Source organism: Pinus tabuliformis, chromosome Q (genome assembly GCF_031772625.1).
Source record: "Pinus tabuliformis cultivar Carrire ecotype Pingquan chromosome Q, CPIR1, whole genome shotgun sequence".
Classification (NCBI taxonomy): Eukaryota; Viridiplantae; Streptophyta; class Pinopsida; order Pinales; family Pinaceae; genus Pinus; species Pinus tabuliformis.
Window position 1 is genome coordinate 1176920064 of NC_142296.1, and position 21042 is coordinate 1176941105.

Sequence of the window (21042 nt, forward strand, 5' to 3'; positions counted from 1 at the left end):
CTCCTTCAAGCTCAATTTGATCTCTCTCATGTAATAGTCAGATTGAGGTATGACAGGTATGTTACCAATGAACATTATAAACGAGACATCTAACATTTTCATTTTGTGAATGTTATTAGGTAAATAAACTTTTGTCTTACCTTAGGAGCTAATAACCATACACTTCTGCATTATTCATATTAGGATAGAATACCCTGCATTAGGACAAGGAGGTCGCGAGACCACCCTCCTTGACCTCGGTACCAGTAAGATCCGCCTAGCGGGTAAAAATAGCAAAACTATACCCGTTTATAAATGTGAAGTTGCAAAAGAAAATTGTGTGTTAAAATTCGGTTATCCACCTCTTTTTCTTATAGAAATTTTATTATGTGTTCAGGGACCATTACCATGGTAAGGACGTATGAGTGACGACGACATGACCAGGCAACATCATCACCATTAATGCCGCCACCGTCGCCATCATCATCCCCATCACCTTCGTCACCACCAAGACCACTGTCAACATCAAACGCTCCAACGCCAGAGTTGATTGTGATAATGAACTCTTTCGAAGCCTTATTGGAGACATTAAAGGAATCAACTAAGGCTAAAAACAAAGAGGAATTTCAGCATGTAGCCACCAGTTCAGTGGAACCAAATAATTTGGAGCCCAAAAGATCGAGGGAAGACATCTCTAGAGAGCTTCAGAAAATTAGACTCCCAAAATTTTCGGGAGGTCGAGCTGGTGAATGCGCTGAGGCATGGTTGGAGGGGATGAACCGGTGCTTTAGGTTAAGAGAATGTTCGCCTTCAGAAAAAACAAAAATTGCCGTGTTTCAACTAAAGGAAAGTGCCTTGATTTGGTGGGGAAATCTGGAAAAGCAGCTGCACCTTACATCAGATAATGTTCCTTGGGAACTATTTGAGGAAAGGTTTCGCGCAAAGTATTTACCTCCATACTTTCAACAACAGCAAGCCAGAGCCTTTCATACACTAATTCAGGGAAGTAAAATGGTGGAAGAGTACGAAATAAGGTTTATGGAGCTGGTAAAATGCATTCAGTACTTAGACTCTGATGAACGTCAAGATGAACGCTTCATATTTGGGTTAAAGCCTCGCATCAGAGCCTTGGTAAGTATGTGGAAACCATCATCTGTAGCCGAGGCAGTCGAATGTGGCCGTTATGTAGAAGAGCACCTTGGAATAAAAAAGGATATGGGGCCAACAGGGCCTTTACAATCAAGATTTCCAGGGAAGGCTCCCCGGAACGTTTTCAGAGGAGGTAGCTCGAGGCCACCTTACGGTAACAGGTTTACCCCAAGTGTGGGGATAAGAGTTCCCATGGCAGTAAACACTATAGCCGCGGAATCATCCAACACCAGACCATGGGCATCGCGGGGGACTACCGGTAGAGGAAGGAGTGCGAGAGGAATCAACATGGGAGGACGCGGCTCCTTCTCTAGAAATTCACCCCTTGACTCAAGAGGATCAGCGCAGCTCAATTGTTGGGGATGTGGGGGGCCGCATTTCCAGCGTAACTGCCCAGAAGCTTCATCGAATATATTGCAAAGGACTGGGAAGGAGCCGATATCAGCCAATCGAAGTAATCATAGAATTCATGCAGTAGTCAACCACGACCAAGCAGCCCATCAATCCACTGTAGTGGAATCTTCAGGTATTATCAATGGCGTAAAACTCAAAATCTTATTTGATACTGGTGCCACAGATAGTTTCATTTCGTCATATGCATTAAACAAATGTGGGTTGGCAGCTCGTAGACAAAATGATTTCCACCAAGTGGAAATGGCCTCAGGAGAACTCCAAACCGTGGGCTTGAGTGTGGATCAATGCAAAATTGACCTAGGGGTCTGTTCGACTAAACTAAAAGTCTATGTCACAGCCTTAGGGACGTATGATCTTATCATAGGTATGGATTGGCTAGAAGGTCACCAAGCTTGGGTGGACTGTTATGGAAAAAGGATTTTGGGCATAAATGATGAGGGAGAAGTAATCCAAATTCAAGGAATCAAGAGGGAAGTTTCTTTACGCTACATTTCGGCAATGCAGGTGAAGCGTTGTTTAATAAAGGGTTGTCAGGCTTATGCAATTCACGAAGTAAGCCAAGAAAAAGGGCCATCCTTAGAACAATATCCGGTGTTAGCTGAGTTCCCGGATGTATTTCCAAAGGAACTACCTGGATTACCCCCGGTAAGAGAATTGGATCTCACTATTGAATTAAAGCCAGGTACCCAACCGCTTTCTAAAACGCCTTATAGAATGACAGCTCCAGAACTTCAGGAATTGCAAATCCAGTTGAAGGAACTACTCGATATAGGGCATATTCGGCCCAGTACCTCACCTTGGGGCACTCCTGTATTTTTTGTGAAGAAGAAAGATGGATCCTTAAGATTATGCATAGACTATCAAGACTTGAATCGAGCTACAGTAAAGAATCAATACCCTATGCCGTGAATCGATGATCTTTTCGATCAAATGAAAGGAGCTGCTACCTTTTCAAAAATTGACCTTCGATCAGGGTATCATCAACTAAGGATTTCTGAAAATGATATCTCTAAGACTGCATTCCGGACACGTTTTGGGCATTATGAATTTACTGTGGTACCATTTGGGTTAACAAATGCGCCAGCCGTATTCATGAATCTTATGAACAGTGTTTTCCGTCAGTATCTTGATAAATTTGTACAAGTCTTTTTAGATGATATTCTCATCTAATCCAAGAATGATGAAGAGCATTTGCGGCTAGTATTGTCCTGCTTTAGAGAACGTCAGTTATATGGAAAACTATCCAAGTGTTCTTTTTTTCAGGAAAAGATTCATTATTTGGGTCACATCATATCAGGTGAAGGGATTTCTGTAGATCCTGAGAAGGTAAAAGCGATCATGGAATGGCCAATACCGAAAAATGCTCATGAGATACGAAGATTTATGGGTTTAGCTGGTTATTACCAGAGATTTGTGGAGGGATTCTCCAAAATCGCAAAGCCAATCACAACCCTTCAGCGTAAAGGTGTTAAGTATGAGTGGACTGAGGAATGTAATAAAGCATTCTCTGAACTCAAAAGACTACTCACCAGTGCACCAATCCTAAGAGTACCTGATATGGGCAAAGACTTTACGGTATGTACTGATGCATCCAAGCAAGGGCTGGGTGCAGTGTTGATGCAGGATAAGGGAGTGATAGCTTATGCTTCCAGAAAGCTAAAACCTCATGAAGAACTCTATGCTACTCACGATTTAGAATTGGCCGCTATAATGATAGCTTTAAAGATTTGGAGACACTATCTAGTGGGATGAAATTTTACACTTAAAAGCGACCATCAAAGTCTACAATATTTGTTCACCCAAAGAGACTTAAATGCTAGGCAAAGGCGATGGAGTGAATTCCTAAGTGAGTATGACTTCAGAATATCATACATTAAGGGAAAAGAAAATGTAGTAGCCAATGCCTTAAGCAGGAGACCTCGGATATTTTCTCTCATACCCATTAAAGTGGACTTAAGACAACGAATACTGGATCATCTTACAAAAGACAGCTGGTATTTAAAGGTGAGAGCAAGTCTTGAGGGTATTAAGGCAAAAGAATCTAAATTTGAGGGTTATGAATTAGAAAACGACGGGATCTTACGATTCCATGGAAGGATGTACATTCCTGATGATAAAGATCTTCGAGATACCATCCTTGGGGAAGCCCACAAAGCAGTATATTGTGCTCATCCTGGAGTAGGAAAAATGTATGCGGATACCAAGAAACTCTTCTTTTGGGCAGGCATGAAGCGTGATATCACTCAATTTGTTGCAAAATGTTTGGAATGTCAGTAGGTAAAGGCAGATCATTGTCACCCGGCGGGCCTCTTACAACCCCATGACATTCCTATGTCTAAATGGGAGACCATTTCTATGGATTTTATCACTGGACTACCTCTTACTTCTCAAAGACACAATGCCATTCTGGTAGTGGTGGATAAATTAACAAAAAGCACCCATTTCATTCCGGTAAGAGATACTTATGATGTTGCTGACGTGGCTCGAGTATTCATTAATGAAATTATCAGATTTCATGGAGTACCTAAGAAGATTATATCCGATAGAGATTCGCGATTCACTTCCAGATTCTGGACTTGCATGCAGACAGCCTTAGGTACTCAGCTAAATGTAAGCACTGCTTACCATCCTAAGACTGATGGGCAAACTGAAAGAGTAAATCAAGTACTTGAAGACATGTTGCGAACGTATGTAATGGATCAGTAATCACACTGGGAAAAGTATTTACCCTTAGTCGAATTCGCATACAACAACAGTTACCACAGTTCGATTGGGATGCCTCCATTTGAAGCTTTATATGGCAGACCTTGCAGAACACCGTTAAGTTGGGACAGGTTAGAAGATCGAGTGATAATAGGACCAGAATTAATCCATGAAATGGAAGCGCAGGTCAGTCAGATTAGACAACGATTAAAGGAAGCACAGGATAGACAAAAGAGTTATGCTGATGCTCACCGAACTGATAGGAAGTATGAAGTAGGGGATTAGGTCTTCGTCCGCATCAAACCAAATAAAAGTACTATTCGATTTGGAAAAGGGACAAAGTTGTCACCCCGATTTATAGGACCGTTTAAAGTCGTGGAAAGAGTTGGACCTGTTGCCTATCGTCTTGCCCTGCCACCTCACCTGCATAGAATTCATAATGTATTTCATGTTTCTGTATTAAGACATTATATAGCTGATCTATCCCATAACCTCCAGTGGAAAGAATTGCAGGTATCGGAGGAGGGAGTCATAACGGTCGAACCGTTACGTATACTGGAACGTAGAGTTCGACAGCTGAGGAACTGCCTGGTGGACCAAGTTAAGGTCCAATGGGACAAGTATAGTCCTGGATCAGCAACTTGGGAAAATACAGAGGACATATGTCAGAGATACCCTAATTTATGTCCATTTTGAAGAACTTTACACTATGTTTAGTATATATTTACTTCACTACAGTCAGAGACTCAGAAACATTTTGAATGATTATGGATAAACATGAAACTTTATGGCATAATATATGTTTAAATTTCGGCTGGTACATGGATACCAAAATGATATATGTGGTTCGTTTTACTAAATTATAGTTGTCAAATAAGGTTAAAGGCCGTTAAATGATTTTACTTCTGATAGAAATTGAAACAATATAAATCTGTTTTATTTATGCATGTCGACGATGAGCAATTGGAATGGAAGACAGGAAGCGAATACATCCTAAATAAAAGTCAAAATACATGCATAGAATATGACAAAATATGTTATGCTATAGTATCTTATGTAAATAATACATAAGTTATTTTGAATATGCTGATGCACATTTTACAAATGCATGGGTAAGTGTATGATTGCAGATAAACTTGCAGATAAACTATGATTGCAGATAAATGATCCAATCTCCAATTTCCGGGATGACCACGTGATGACAGAACCTCAGATCAGTTAAAGCTCAAAGTGATTCTATGATAAGGTATCAGCCCAAATTTTACTGGGAGGGGTGGAGGTGTTACCCACCGTTTATCCTTCGAACCCTGGAGTCATGGGAGGACTGTGCGAGTCACGCTCCCCTAGACGTGTGATGATGACTGCCGGATGCCTACTGAGAATCAGGTCGGTATAACCGACGCTGTCACCTTAGAGTTATGAATGGTTAGATCAGTGAAACTGACGCCACGACATACTCCAGTAGAGGACGGATAGGATGGGAGCGGAAGAGATTAGGAAGGATAGGATGATTTTGAATAGCTTGGGGACCTGGATAGAAAAGGTCATGTCCATTAAAACCTTGAACCTAAAACTCTAAACTTCGGGACGAAGTTCTCAGAAGGGGGGGTGTATGTAACGACCCAGCTAAATTGACCCATTATATAAAGTTTTAAACTTTATAATAAAACAAATGTGATGAAATTTAAACAATAAATATGTTAAGTTTATAAATACAATTTAAATTTATAAACATATATAAGTTAAAAATTTTATAAAATATATAATTAAACTTTATAATATATATATATTAAATTTACGAAATATATAAGTGAACTTTATAATATAAATTTTATAAAGTATATAATGGAACTTTATAATATATATATATGTTTAAATGTTATAAGATATATAACTAAACTTATAAATACACATATGCTAATAGCGTAAAACTCAACCGTATGCTATAGCATACCTAAAAATCATTTCAGGAACCATTAAAAGGGGGGCGCGTCCAAACCAACTGAAAATTTATGGCAGAGCGCACCTTGCCGGGAAAATATCTGAGAATTAATTTGCATGGAGGGCGTGTCGAGTCACAGGAAGGCGGTGGCTGCAGGTTGGGCGACCACCGCCAGGCCCGTCGATAAAATCCGGGAGCCTGGATCGAGAAGAGGGGGGAAAAAATGAGAGAGGGGCAGAGAGAACCAGAGCAGAAATTCACCAGGAGAAAACCAGGAGAAGATAATTATCCATTGGAAGAGCTTTAAGCCATCTGAGGTTCTGGGCACGGAGGAACAGAGAGCTTCTGTTCAGCAGCTTTCTGGATTGAGCAGCTAGGTTTTCTCAGTCTGGTTGGGTGGTATTGGTCTCCCGGAAATTGGATCAAAATAGCCACGGCATCACCAGCAGCAGAATCACCAGTTCAGTAGCAGAATCAGCAGCAGTTAAGGTAAGTACAATTAATTCTTCAGGCTTTCTGTATTTAGATTTTAGTTACTGTGTTTTGTCATTACAGTCAAGACTACACCCTGAAGTTTGGTGCACGAAGTGCAAGGTTTTATGTCATTATAAGGATATGTTTCTTGTATATCGGGATTATATAGCTGCGGGATGTCCCAACCCGCTGAAACCAGAGTCTCCTACTAGATAAAGTGTTGGTTCAAGCGTCTAGTGTAGTACCTCCCAAGTACCATGAATGCATACGACCAAAAATTGTTATCTATTACAAAAGTTTGTGCAGTCACCAAAGTAACACTTCTGCAAATTTTGCAAAATCGGTTGGCCATGATGAAAGAGATTGCCGAAGCTATGATTTGATGATAGATAGAACCCTGATGCATAGGATGCAGGTTGAAACCCATATGCAGAACGATCAACGCTCACCTATGGCTCACAGAGGATTCCAGAGATGTCGAAGAGGACGAGGAGGAGGTGTTGGAAGAGGTTGGGGCCATATCATCTGCTACAACTATGGAGAACTAGGACATTTTGTGCATGACTATCTGTTACACTAAAAAATATCACCATGGCTATTTACAGTTGGTATGGCTCTATCAATAGTCATACTACCCTCTTGAGCAAGTCTTATGCCTCTGCTATTCATGTCAAACTCCAAGAAAGAGAGAAAGTCTTTATAAATATGTTTATCTCTGGGTACGTAGGTTCTCTCAAGCCTTGCCTGCGGGTACGCACCCATTGTTCATAAGGTCTGCGTCCAAGGACGCTCTGTATCTAAAGGGGCAGGTGCGTCCCTCTGAAAAGGTTAAAATGCGCAAGTTTTATCTTCAAAAACTTACTTGTGGTCATTTCTAGAGCATTCTAGAAGGTTGTTTGATGTGTATTGAGCGCCTCCAGATGGTTCATGCACTCCTACCAAAGAGGAACTTATCCCATCAATAAGGGAGTGATCCCATCCAAAGAGGGGACTATCCCATTGATGGTGGACCTGATTAACTTCCTCTTGAGCACTATAAATACAGGCATTGGGCCAGAAGGAAGAAGGTTGAAAGCTATAGATTTCTAAGGGTAAATGTTGCAGGAATTAGGACTCCCATTTAGAAGCTTGTGAGGAGAGATTGTCATCTTTACTTGTTCTATTTGGAAGTGGGTGAGCTTTGTCAAAGTAGAGGAAGACTCTTGTGGACCCTGGAAGGAGCTTGCACAACACCAAGGCTCAAGTTGTAATCGTTCCTTTTGATTACCTTTAATGCAAATTGGTCCATTCTTCTCAATAACTTGTTGTTTGTGGGTTATTTCATGTACTCCTTGGTCTATGTGTTGAATATGCTTTGTTTTATGTTATAATCAGGTGCTATTTAATTGTTTGACTGTTGGTGATTACAGGTTTTGGAGAAAAGGAGGAGCTCATCCAGATCAACAAATCTTGGACTTCTACAACAGCGTTTGGACAAAGGTAAGAACGAAACACTTGATTTCTCATATCATAATGTATGTTTAGAGAAGGATAGCTCCAGTTTGTTTTGTTTGTCATTAGAATGTCTTAGACTTCTAGGAAGGTCAGTTGTGTCTGCACCCTTGACTGATTCCGTGTGACAAATTGGCGACTCCGCTGGGGATAGATTCCATTGATGAGAAGAGTCTTTTCTTTTGTGTGAACTTTGCTTTGAGAAAATTGGTTTATTTTTCTGGTTTTGGCTCTGTGACCTTGTCTCTGGGTGGGTTAGCTTAAGATTAGTTTTATTTTAGGTTTTCTTGAGTTTTTCAGTAGGATGCACCCTCTGAGTGCTGCACAGTGCGTCCCTGGACGCACTTTTGCTGTGTGCACAGAGCGGGCCCGCACCTGTGCTAACGGGTTGCCTGCGTCCCCTGCCAAAATTTGAGAAAATTCCACTTTTTGTCTTTTTTGCTCTTAGATTTTGTTTTTTCTTAGTTTCTTCTGCCCAGATTCATCAGTCCCTTGCCCAGAATCTTCACCTGAACTGGTTTCAATAGCATTGAGTGTTTTAGTGGATTTCGTCGAAGTATAAGCCCTAGGGTTTGATTTTGAGTAGGTCTTGTAGTGACTTTAGCGGTAGGAGTTGTCAAGCCTTAGATCTCTCTGGTTTTGTCAACATTCTAAGAAGTCAGACCTGTCATAAAGTCTACCTGTAGGAGCAACTTACCATCAAGTTGTATTTTGGGCCAATTTCGAAGTGCTTGTTGTTTAAGTCTTGAATTCCATTTTACGAAAAGAACAAAAAGATTTGAGTTTTGTTTTGACTAGTCTTTTGATTCTGCATTAGCTGGTCCTTGATTTGATTTTGATCAAGTAAAACAACCTAGAATCGTCTTTGTGAACGTCGAAAAATTAGGTTTCAATCCCAGCAATACAAAATTATTGGAGATACACTTTATCGCCGGGGGGCAGACTTAGTTTTTCGACGCTGTCTAACTCACGAGGAGGCTGAGAGAGTTTTGAATGATTGTCACTCTGGAGCATGTGGCGGTCATATGTCTGGGTATGCCACAGCTCAGAAGGTGTTGTGCGCTGGTTACTTCTGGCCATCTATGTTTAAAGATTGTATCATTGCAGTCCGGAAGTGCCACAACTGCCAAGTGTTTGATCGAAAGATGCGTGCACCACCTGCTCCTCTCCACCCTATAATTGCCGTTGGTCCATTCGCCAAATGGGGTATTGACTTTATCACTTGTAACCCTCACTCAGCCGGGGGGCATGCGTATATCATCCTCGCGGTTGATTATTTCACTAAATGGGCCGAGGCGATGCCTACATTCGACGCAAGCGGCAAAACAGCTGCAGTTTTCATATTCAATCATATAATAACTAGGTTTGGTGTCCCACAAGCAATTATTACTGACCATGGGAGCCATTTTCGAAACACCATGATGACTGAACTTACAAGCCAGCTTGGTTTGCGCCATGACAGCTCTACTCCTTATTATCCGCAAGCCAACGGTTTGGTTGAGTCTATCAACAAAGTTCTGGTTATCATGATCCGATGAACCATTGGTATTCATCGGTCGAATTGGTACAACATGTTATTTTCAGCGCTATGGGCATACCGAACCTCAGTGAAAACCTCAACAGGGTTCACTCCTTTCCAGCTAGTTTATGGCTTAGAAGCAGTGTTACCCATTGAATGTGAAATCCCATCACTTCAAATGGCTGTCGAATTACTTCCAGCTACTTCCGAAGAGGAGAAACGTTTATTGTACTTAGCTAAATTAGATGAGACTCGACGTGACGCTGCATTGGCAATCGAGACTCACGCGAAGCGAATGAAAGCTCAGTATGATAGAAATGTGACCCCTCGAAATTTTTCGGAGGGAGACCTAGTGCTTTTATATGATCAAGCTAACGATAAGCTAGGTGCTGGAAAATTCGTTCCTATGTGGCATGGACCCTATATTGTAAAGCGAAAGCTAGCAAAAGGGGCTTATGAGCTGGTAGATTTTGATGGGGACTCTTTGGATAAACCCAGAAATGGACTTTACCTAAAGAGGTATTATGCTTAAATAGTGGGTATGGAGAATTTTTAGTTAGGTTAGGTTTTCTTTCTAGCTAGTATGATTGTTAGTTAGTCAGTGTGCTTAGCTTAGTGAGTGTGTTTTTCGTCGTTATTCTGGCTTATCTTGGTTTTGCTCTTGATATTGTAGATGTCGACGCCCCTCCAAACATACATTGGATTTGCTGATGGTGCTTGTCGTAGTACACGGAATATCTCTTCTGCAGCTTGGGTTATCTATTCACCCTCTGACGAGTTAGTTTCTATGCATGGGGTAAGCCTCGGTCAAACAACGAATAACATTGCAGAATACAGTGCAGTGGTTGAATTATTATCCGAATCTATTTCATTTGGGATTCGACGTTTGATAGTGAGGTTAGATTCTGAACTTGTTGTATTACAGCTTAATAGGGTTTATGCCATTAGAAATCCTGTGTTATTAAGGTTGTTTTTGAGAGTGCGTCTCTTGGAACGTGAATTTGATTACATTGAATATCAGCATATTCCAAGGTCTTTAAATACATTAGCAGATGCAATTGCTTCTCGAGTGTTGGACAGACATTTACGATAATCATGCAAGTAAATTTAAAAAACATTTCATCATACATGTTAAACAAGATGAGCCGGTAATAGTGATATATATATAGATAGAAGTGTGTCAAAAAATATACATCGTCTTCGATCATAGGTTGAAAAACACCTTATGATCGGCAAAAATGATAAGTACAAAAAGTCAAAATGTCACATGTGTCTACAAAGTGACTAGCCAATCACTGGTGGTGCTCCCTATACGACACCACTGCACGGGCTACCTTGCGCAAAAATCTCCTCAACGGTCTAGGAACCGTGACTACGTAGCGCTGAAGTCTGATAGGAATATCATCCATAGTAGTCTCCGGTATATCCGCCGTCAGACGCTGTAGATCATGCTCCAACTCAGCTAGTACCTCTGCAGCCGCCGCGTCCTGTGGGGCCGGTACCAGTGCAACTGGATGTCTCCGCTCGAAAGGCCGGAGGTTGGCTGGACGCTGTGGACCAACATCTGCATTTTGAAAATTCTACTGTCAGTTTCGAGACGATATATATAAAAAACAAAAAAAAATACATAAATTAAAAACTCGTGAAAAATAAAGTACCTCTGTCATCCCATTGTTCTCCCTGTGGAAGAACCATGTCCGGATCACCTCGAAAATCTATTCCGGCATACGGAAAGTCCTGAATCGCAAACACCTAGTCCTCTAACCAGTGAAAATAACTGTCAGTGAATCGAACAACTGCCGCACCCTCGTCCGGATGCCGGGCCATCACCGCAACCCATCGTACCAGCTTTGGCTCCTGAGGACCCGAAATATCAACAGTAAGATGCTGGGGGATCAGCATTGGAATCCTCTCTAAGGCAAAGCTCACGACTATAGGCCCATATCCAAAGGTCTTTAGTCTCTCGGTCTTTGCCTTGGTCAGTTGGGCTTTCAAGTTAGCCAACAGCGCATCACACCAGTTGAAAATGGTGCCTTGGAGACAACCAATTGCCATCCGAAATTGAGACCCAGTAGCAATATGTAAAGTGGCTGAGCCACAAATCCTGGTCACAGTGAAAGCTAAGACCATGAGTTCACACTGAGAGACATATTTGATCTCTATGCCTTTCTTGTGCTCTCGATCAGGTAGGCACCAATCTGCTCGGAGACTATCAAGGGATTGGCCACCCGGCCTAGTCCCAGCCAGATTGAGTTGCTCACCTCTGTTCGGCAAGCCAGTGAGAAAGTAGATATCAGCGGGCTCTATCTCGAGTTGTTGCCCGCCGATATAAAAGCATTGCTCTTGAACATTCCATCTCTCGACCAGCCACTCCAAGAATCTTACCTGAGCTCTCATACCGGGTATGGCCCAGTATTTGTATAATCCACATCCTCTTAGGGCATCGAGGGAAGGTTGATGATTGATTGCAGCTTCATCAACCTCCTCATGCTCTCTTTCTCTCCAATCCAGCATGATAAGTGCCCTACACATGAACAAACAGGCATTAAAATAAAATTTGGGTAATTTCAATGGTTAGTTTGGGAGTTTGGGGTTTCAAAATCCGCGTTTTGCGGAGGACGCACCCCGCGTTTGGCGCACAGTGCGCCGGGACGCAGGTGGCCTGAAGGTAACCTGCGTCCCCCGACCTTTTCCCTGTGTAGGAAAAAGTCGGGGGACGCAGGCCAGCCTTTAGGAAACCTGCGTCCCCCGCAGGGCGGTTTCCGAAACCCAAAACCCCCCAAAAATAAAAAATGAAACCTAAAACAAAATTCTAAACGGATGAAATTGACAAGGAGGATGTTGTGAAATACCTGGAAGAGACAGCGTTCGATTCTAACGGTCGGATTTTCCGCAGCGACCACGGGAAGTTTCTTGTCAAAAGCTCCTTTTTTCAACCTCAACAGTCAAACGGTAAAAATGACATGGTAAAAAGTCTTTTTATAGGTTTTTTGGATGAATTTGTTCATTTTTCACCATGGAGAGATGTTTTTCAATGAATTTTTGCCTATCTTAAACAGGTATGAGTAATGTGTCGCTTTTGTGCAGGACAAAGGGACTTAGAGTGAAATTGTCATTTTTTCACAAAAAAAATATCAGAGTCATCTTTTAAGCCCTTTTCTGACTCCTAAAACATGAAAAGATTGCCGAGCGTTTCTTTTACACTCGTTAAAACGGAATTAAAAGACGGTCCCCTTATAGCTCTTTTCTGACCGTAAAATCAGGAAAAGATTGCCGTGTTTTTGTCGTTTCAAACTCGATACGGAAATAAAACGACGTGTCCTTGATCGCTTTTTACTTTTCAGGTCAGTGACACTAACTATGAAAGTACTCCTTGGTCGCAAGATCAAGCGGTTCCCCCAGGTATTATTTTATACTTTTTCGGGCTTGAGGGACACAAATTTACGAAAAAGTTCAACTTGGAGTTTCCTTAAGTTTTTCAGACTCTCTAAAATTGAAAAACGCCGAGTTTCTCCTATACTGGGCTCGTTAAACACTTCACAGTAAAGGACCTGTTCAATTACAAACAGGAACGAACCACTCCTTCCTAGGGTTCGAATCAAAACTGGGTTGGACTCATCCGAAGGATGAGCTTATAATCAAGCATATGTTATCCTCCTCAAGCTTGTTAAAAATAAAGAGGTACTTGCCAGAAATGGTGGGGGAAAAGAGAGAAGAATGAGCCTATTTGTTACCTTTTGTCTCAGAAGAAACTTTATTACCACTCTTGGACACGACACTTTTTCATTCACCTGGGTTGGGAAATCTTTTACCTCACAGTCGATCAAACCACTTTTGAAAGTCTTCAATCGGGTTCCGGGGATTAACTTTGAGTTATTCAGCACCAAACCATCTGTCGTGTCGTTATGTGTCCAAGGGGTCTGCAAACAAAACTTTCATCTGCAAAATACTTGTCATCCATTTGACCATCCCTGAGTCAGTCCTTACAGCAATATTTCTTCAACTTGAACAATGATTTCGTGTTGTGGGCTTGCCCGTAACGGGTCACTTTCTATCGACATCAGCACATTATCTAGAGAGATGACTTAGAAATCGTCAGTGCCTTGAAGTCTGCATGCATCAATGGCAGGTTTCTCGCCTTTGACATCAGTTTACATCATTGACTTTCGATCGAAGGATTCCGTGAAATGTTCGACATCAACTCATTCATTCACATCTCATGGATTGTACTGGGTACTTTGAGAACCATTGACATTATTGGTGGTCTCTCTCACGCTTGTTAACAGTTCACATCATTGACTGGTAATCAAGTGGTTTCTACCATGTTCGACATCGACTCATTTATTCACATGGATAGAATCGTACCAATTCGAGAAGTAGGAATGAAGACCTTGGATCAAATCTTTAACATCCAGGCTGCGAGGAGTTTTGTATTCATTATCTAAGTAGACTAATCATAAACAGATGGTTGTGCCCATACTGTGTCTACAAAAGTCTATGATTATGATGTACTGCAAAATCATTTCTGTATCAGAGTAGTTAGTCTGTTAGTTAAAATTTTAAATCTGAGTATGGGAATGCCTACCTCAGTGATGATATAATCTTATCCATGTATTTTGTGTTGAAAATTACAGGTTCCAACCAGGTTCTCCACGAGATAATCCTCGAAATGATAAAGTGCTTCACCCTTCCTAGATAATACAAAACCCTAATCTATTCCAGGCTTCACACTTTAGGGGGCAATCTGTTACACTAAAAAATATCACCATGGCTATTTACAGTTGGTATGGCTCTATCAACAGTCATACTACCCTCTTGAGCAAGTCTTATGCCTCTGCTATTCATGTCAAACTCCAAGAAAGAGAGAAAGTCTTTATAAATATGTTTATCTCTGGGTACGCAGGTTCTCTCAAGCCTTGCCTGCGGGTACGCACCCATTGTTCATAAGGTCTGCGTCCAAGGACGCTCTGTATCTAAAGGGGCAGGTGCGTCCCTCTGAAAAGGTTAAAATGCGCAAGTTTTATCTTCAAAAACTTACTTGTGGTCATTTCTAGAGGATTCTAGAAGGTTGTTTGATGTGTATTGAGCGCCTCCAGATGGTTCATGCACTCCTACCAAAGAGGAACTTATCCCATCAATAAGGGAGTGATCCCATCCAAAGAGGGGACTATCCCATTGATGGTGGACTTGATTAACTTCCTCTTGAGCACTATAAATACAGGCATTGGGCCAGAAGGAAGAAGGTTGAAAGCTATAGATTTCTAAGGGTAAATGATGCAGGAATTAGGACTCCCATTTAGAAGCTTGTGAGGAGAGATTGTCATCTTTACTTGTTCTATTTGGAAGTGGGTGAGCTTTGTCAAAGTAGAGGAAGACTCTTGTGGACCCTGGAAGGAGCTTGCACAACACCAAGGCTCAGGTTGTAATGGTTCCTTTTGATTACCTTTAATGCAAATTGGTCCATTCTTCTCAATAACTTGTTGTTTGTGGGTTATTTCATGTACTCCTTGGTCTATGTGTTGAATATGCTTTGTTTTATGTTATAATCAGGTGCTATTTAATTGTTTGACTGTTGGTGATTACAGGTTTTGGAGAAAAGGAGGAGCTCATCCAGATCAACAAAGCTTGGACTTCTACAACAGCGTTTGGACAAAGGTAAGAATGAAACACTTGATTTCTCATATCATAATGTATGTTTAGAGAAGGATAGCTCCAGTTTGTTTTGTTTGTCATTAGAATGTCTTAGACTTCTAGGAAGGTCAGTTGTGTCCGCACCCTTGACTGATTCCGTGTGACACTATCAGAATCTAACTTGTCCCTCTTGTCAATACAGTAAGCAATTTGATCATGTTATAGAAGAGTTTCATGCATTAATAGCAAAGATGCCAAAAAAGAAGAACCAATAGCCGACGTAGAACATTCATATGATGAGATATGTGCCGCGTGAGACAATCCTATTATCAATATAATCATGCGAAGTGCTATAACCACTGGTGAAGATAAGGTAGAATGCAAGAAATTGGTATTAGATACCTGGGTTCAAAAGGCTAATGAAAATAATGTTGGATTTGACTTACATAGAAAAAAGGAGACATTTATGGAGGCATGAAAAAGTTTTATGGATCCACGTGCTTCTACGTCCAAAACTCAGATACCAATAGTCCCCCGAAGAGAGAAATTTGAAGAAAGTACTATGACGGAGAACTCTGACCCAACAGTGTTGAAATCATTTCTACAGACATGCATGAAGATGTTGGGGGATCAAAAGGAAGTTGAAGAACTACAATAACTAATAGATAATTGTGCTAGAAAAGTCAAGCTGCTACCAAAACAACGAGAAACAAATAAGGCGAACCAAAGCAAGAAGAGGATTGGTAGTGAAATGAGGTTGACAACACAAATTGGTGATTTTGATATGGACCAGATAACTCTAGACCTAGGATTTGATGTTAATGTACTGCCAAAGAAGACTTGGGAACATATGGGTAAACCTAAGTTGCAGTGGTCACAAATCTAGTTGCACATGGAAAGCCAACAGAACATAATTCTAATGGGTCGCCTACATGGAGTGACTGTAGATAATGAAGGAGCTAGTGTCCTCGCAAACTTTGAAGTTATTGAAATAGTAGATGACTGTAATCCATACTGATCATTGCTCAATATTGAATGGGTTTTCGACATGAATGCTATTATTAATTTGAAGAGGCGAAGCATGGTGTTTGAAAAGAATGGCCTTAGAGTGGTTGCTCCATTGGACCCAATTGAAGGTGCGTGATACACAGAGCCAGTCCATGATGACTATGATGATAAAGACATTGATCACATATATAATCTCACTCCGCAAGACGAATACTAGATTAATCCCACTATAGATGGATGTATCAGTTGGGAAAAGGATAGTTCATGCCAATCAGACTTAGATGAAGAATTAGAAAATTGGTAGAATTGGTTGCATGAGGTCTCTACACTATGATGCAATAGGCTTACAAAGTCTCTGCGTTGTATATAAACTGAGGTGCATAAATTATCTTATTATGATGGGCTAGACGATATCAATACTTTCCTTAACATTTTTGAAGGAGATGTACCAGAGGAGCAGAGGTTCCAATCTCTAGATTTGGCTTTAAGAGCTACACCTGCAAGATAGTGGGGAACGCACAGGATAATATTGTTGATTGGAAGGAATATCATAGAATTATGAGATTAAGATGGGTTTGCAACAACATGTCTTAGTGAAAAGTACACAGGAAAGGATGACTTATGTGAACATCTGGCTCGATGGACTAAGGCTTGGGGTGAGGTACCTCAACTGGACTGGGTACATATCTTTATTCATAACTTAGATGTTATACCAACAAACTGGTATTTGAAGACAAATATGTGACACATGACTACTGATTGGGATGAAATGAAGGAGACTTTTCTACTTACATTCAGCTTTGAAGATGGGTTTGAATGCATTGATGGGGCACTGCAAGCGATTTAGGCAGCGATCTTCTGAACACCAATAGAACCTATAGCTTGGATGTAGCCTGACTAGAGCGTGCAGCTAAAACATGCACTAGAATTTTATAATGTTACTATGGAAGAAGGCGATGAGGATCCATGAAATTTCAACATTTCTGATTTTGAAGGACTACACGAAGTTGTAGGACCGTATGAAAATATCCCTGATATATATATCATAACTGGTAAAGAAAAGACAAGTAAATATTCGCTCAAAAGCAAAACCAAAGTTCATGCACATTGGCGACTATTGGGATGAAGACATGGTAGGAAAGGTTTCCAAATTACTATATGAATATCAGGACTTATTTCCAACAAAATTCTCTGAATTGAAGGGTATAGTAGGTGATTTGGGTGTGATGAAGATCGATTTAAAACTAGATGTGAATGTTGTTAAGCAACGCCCATATCGACTGAATCCCAAGTATAAGGAAAAGGTATGAGAAGAGTTGGATAATATGCTCGTGGTAGGTATCATTGAGCCAGTGAAATAGTCAGAATGGGTCATTCCGATGGTGGTTAAGGAAAACAAAACAAAAGGTGAATTAAGGATCTGTGGAAGTTAAATGATGCATGCGTGCATGACCCCTTTCCTACACCTTTTACAGATGAAGTTCTAGAAAACGTTGGTGTACATGAGGCTTATTCGTTCATAGATGGATTTTTGGGATATCACCAAATTATTATTGCTCCAGAAGATAAAAGAAAGACTACCTTCAACACAGAATGGGGGTCATTCCAATATACAGTTATGGCTTTCAAACTGAAAAATGCTCCTGCGATATTTTCAAGTGCAGTAGTCGTCGTACTCAAGGAATTTATTCACAAATTTTTGGAGGTATACTTTGACAACTAGACAGTATTTGGGATGGTTAAGAAACATGTTTCTAGTCTGTGTCTAATGTTGGATATGTGCAGGAAGTATCATATTTTTTTGAATTTAAAGAAATGTATTTTCTATGTACCTTATGGAATACTGTCAGGACATGTCGTATGTAAGCAACGATTGATGGTAGACCCTTCCAATATTGTTGTAATTATCAATTTGGATCCACCCAGGAATGTAAAATAGCTACGCATAACTTTGGGTCATACAGGGTATTACAGGAAGTTTATAAAGGCATATGCACAGATCACTGCGGTAATGGAGAAGTTATTGAAGAAGGATGATACGTTTTGTTGGGATGATGACTATCAGAAAATATTGGATGTTCTTAAGGTGAATATGGTTACTATGCCAATTCTAGTACTCCTAGATTGGAAGAAAAAGTTTCATGTGCACGTAGATGCATCCTATATAGAATTGGGAGTTGTTTTAACTCAGCCATGTGAAGGAGATATTGACTATATGATTGCCTTTGCATGTAGGAAACTATCTAAGGCAGAGATAAAATATTCAACCACAGAACAAGATGGGTTGGCCATGGTATATGTGCTACAAAAATTCAGGCATTATCTACTAGGTGCACACTTCAAAATGTATACAGATCATTTTGCATTGAAATATCTTGTCAATAATCCTATGTTTGCGGGGGGGAGGGATATGTAGATGGTTGCTTCTTTTCTAAGAGTATGACTTTGAAGTGATAGTTAAGCCAAGAAGGTTAAATGTTGGACCTAATCACCTCTCTAGGATTGAGAATGGTGAAGAACGCACTAACATTGATGAGGGGTTACCTGACGCATAACTCTTCACTATTAGAGTTGTTGATAAATATTTTGGGTACATTATTTTTTTTTTTACTAGAGTAGCTCCTGAAGGATACACAATGCAGCAAAAGAAGGAACTAGTAGTTAGGGCTGCAGATTTTTCAGTGATTGCAGGACACTTATATAATCTAGGATCGGATGAACTTCTGCACCGATATGTACCTGAGTATGGAGGACACAGTAGTATGGCTGAAGCACATGGTGATGTCACAGGAGGACACTATCCAGGTAAGGCAACTGCGCAAAATATTTTGTGAGTAGGATTATGGTGGCCTATGATGCATAAAGGGAATGTAGTAGATGCAACAAACCATTGGATTGGAAGTCAAAGGTCCAACTACTGAGAAGTTGGTCGAGGAGGTTTGATAGGATGTCGCACAGTGCACAACAGAGATTCAAGCATTGAAGGTAGAGTTCAACGACCTCAAAGTGCGTGTTGAGAATGTATGAGCAGCATGACTCGAGATGAGTCACATCTTTGTGTTGGGGGCCTGTAGGGATGGGGACCCCCAGGTCCAAGTTTGTCTAAGTTTTGAGTAAAATTTTGTAATGTTGTAAAGTCTCCACAATTTGAGGAGTAGAGCGTGCAGAACGTTAAGAGTCAAAGCGGCTTTTAGGAGGGTCAAAGCCCCTTATTTTATAAAGGGATGGGCTATTTTGATGAACTTCTCCCATGGTTTGCAGACCATGGTAATGTAATGTAAAAGATATAAAAGGTATTCATCTAAGAGTCATTAGAGAAGACTCTAATCTTATGGATAGTTGATAAGTAATATTTTGAGTCTGTAAGTCTGTATTCTACCGAAAGGGAAGGCTCCTGTAGTTAAGTGTGAGGAGACCTTGGTAAGTCTGTAGCTAAGTGTGCAGGCCCCTACCGTTATGTGCGTAGGGTCAGAAGAAGTGTATGTATTGAAGATCTGAAGTAATAAAGCATATTGGAAGCAATTCTATGTGTTCTTTTGTATATTTATATGTTTCTGTGTTTATCCTTAGCTATAATTCAATTCTCTATGATATTGTCTTAATTGCATCGCAAAGGTCCAGGTCTACTTTTATGTGGTAACTTATGCATGTTAGAATATAGGCAAAGCTTGTAGATCTAATTAAGTAGAAATAATTTTTTTTTGGTTCTAAAGACAAGGGTTCATGAAGGTCAAATCAGGCCCTAGATTAAGGAAACACCTCGCTGCTACATCACATAGCCTTTTGGATGCAGAAACATGGTTCTAGCATCCCCCAATACTACCGCAAGTGAGACTGAAGTCTGCGCTATGCAGACTCTTGCTGAAAGGGATGTTAATGTAGGGTTTTGTTAGTTATCACAACTAACTCTGAACCTAGGTCCAAGCCCCCTCAAACTTACACCAACCCTGAAAACGGAGCTATAGATGATGAGCCTAGATAGATAAATGATGACATGCTAGGAAGAATCCATAGCCAAAGAGTTGATGGAGATAGGGACGATAATGAGGAGGAATATGGAAATGCTTTTGAACAAAGGAAAACAAAAATGCAAAAACTGAATTGCAAGGGGAATTAAAAAGATAAAGTGTTCAACATTCGATGGAGAAGTGGAGGAAGTTGCAGAAGCTTGGATTATTAATATGAATAATTACTTTTGAGTATGATAATAACCTTAAGACTAGGATGCATATTTACCAGCTTCCAGGAAAGGCCACCTTATGGTGGGAAGAACTAAATAAAGTGCAATGGATTGAGGAGTAGGAAGTGACTTGGAGCTAGTTCTAGAAGCATTTTAGGAATAAATATCTAAAAAAACAATTTTATGATGAAAAGGAAAAAGAGTTTCATGACTTGAAGCTAGGACAACTGATTATGGATGAATTTGTGACCATGTTTACATCCTTGTTAAGATATGTTCCATACATATGTGAGGAAAAGGATAAATATCAATGCTTTGTTAGTAGCTTGCCTAGATTCATTAAGGATAGGCTAGAATTTGATAACCCCAAGGAAATTAACAAGGTGTTTCAGAAGGCTTGGATTTTCTATCAAAAAATGAGATAGAAAGGAGAATGTAGTAAGCGCTGGCCAAATAAAAAGGGGCGGAAAATTTTTCATAATAATAAAGATACAAAAACATGTAATTTTAAGGGTGCATATAAAGGTCAACAAAATAGACATTCTCGGAAAA